This window comes from Colobus angolensis, unplaced genomic scaffold (genome assembly GCF_000951035.1).
Source record: "Colobus angolensis palliatus isolate OR3802 unplaced genomic scaffold, Cang.pa_1.0 Scaffold95, whole genome shotgun sequence".
In the NCBI taxonomy this organism is placed as follows: Eukaryota; Metazoa; Chordata; class Mammalia; order Primates; family Cercopithecidae; genus Colobus; species Colobus angolensis.
In genome coordinates, this window is record NW_012123487.1 from 2,125,523 (window position 1) to 2,127,455 (window position 1,933).

Consider the following 1,933-nt stretch of genomic DNA (forward strand, 5'->3'; position numbering starts at 1 on the left):
CAAAGTGCTGGGATTACAAGCGTGAGCCACAGCTTCCGATCTGTGGAGATAGAATTGATGGGACTCTACTGACTTTCCATCTCTAATCCAATACCTGTAATTATCAAGAAAGAAGCTAAAGACAAGTGTCCTGTTTCTGGCATGGGAAACTGAAGTAGGAGAGTGATGTATTCTTTGCAGCACTGAGTGGTGGAGTGGAAAAAAGTCTCAAGGATGTATCCAACAATGAAGTCACAAATTATAATTGCAAAAAAAAGTATTACAGATAGACATTGCTGGCCCAAGTTTCTGTAGCTCTGTAGCATTACTAGTTTGAGCAAAATGTCATGTTAACAGACAGTTCTATAAACATTTATGGACTTTATTACTTTGATGAATTCATATTACCTAGCACATTATACTAATATCTAAATCTGGCCATAGTAGGCACTTAAAAATTTTTAATGAGATGAATGAATAATAATAGAGTACTTATGATACTTAACACCTTTAAACTCTCGAAAGTGTTTTCATATCTCTTCTTTTATCTTCAGTTATTTGCCATACAGTAACCAGAGACCTCCAACTAGGGGCCCCCAAACTGTATACTGCCTGTAGGTGAGTTATGTTTGATTTGTAGCTGTTAAAAATAAATTTGAATTCATTGCCAACAATTAAAAATGGACAGTTTTACATAAACGTTTGGATGGCTTTATTTTCTTGAAAAGTTAGATGGTCTGGCAATGCTAGGTTCACTATTTCTCCATGGTAATAGTTGGCTAGATTGGGTAGCAGTTGTTCAGATTTTGCCTGCTTAAGTCATTTCTGTCACCTGCTAGCCCCTATAGGTAGCTGAGTTAGTGACTCCTGTTAACATTGTATTTATTGAAGTCTTTGGAGAAAGAGGTATTATAGACATGGAATAAATTCAGAAAACAGACATTAATTCCATTAATATTAATAACTGCTCTCTGCTGAATGCCTAGTATGTGTTATTTCATTCTACAACACTACAACATTTGCTATTCCTATTTTGTGGTTGAGACAACTTATGGTTAAAGAAGGTGAGTTACAAATTAGTAAGTGATAGGGCTGGCTGGCTGCAGATTTCTAGACCTAGCATCATTTTCCTTTATATACTGGCCTTTCTAGCTTTTCTAGTTGAGCTGTTTAGGCAAAGGTAATGTTTAATTGTGTTTAAAATATTAAATTATAAGCAAGAATCCACTTTAGAAGTAGTGTTTTTAAAGGTTTGAAATAGTATAAAATTTGATTTAGCAATTTTAGATGATTGCATATTTATATAACACTATTTGATAACATTCTCTGCTATAACTGTAATTTTATTTACTTGCTGACTTTTGCAAAAGCTAATTTAAAGAGTTTTACACATCTCATTATTGCTGTAAGTTTAAGTTTTTTGTGTTTTTTTGTTTGTTTTGAGACAGGGTCTCACTCTGTCACCTAGGCTGGAGTTGAGTGGTGCGATCATGGCTCACTGCAGCCTTGACCTCCCTGGCTCAGGTGATCCTCCCATCTCAGCCTCTATAGTAGTCGGGACTGTAGGAGCACATGACCATGCCAGGTTAATTTTTTGGTATTTTTTGTAGAGATGAGATTTTTGCGGTGTTGCTCAAGCAATCTGCCCACCTCATCCTTCCAGAATCCTAGGATTACAGGCATGAGCCACTGCGCTCGGCCATTTTTTCTTTTTGGTTTTCAAATATTGCCTGACAAGCACCCAGCCATTTTTAAGTATTAAAAGGAAACCTGAATATTTGTCAAAGATAAAATTGGTAAAGATTCTTTCTAGGAATGGTAGTGTTAAATATAAATGGTAGGTGGTTCTTTGGAAGAGAGGTTTTTTGTTTGTTTTCTCTAGAGATTAAATGATTTTCTCAAATATTGTAATTCTGGAGATCAAACTAACTTGGTTTTTTTTTTTTTTTTTTTT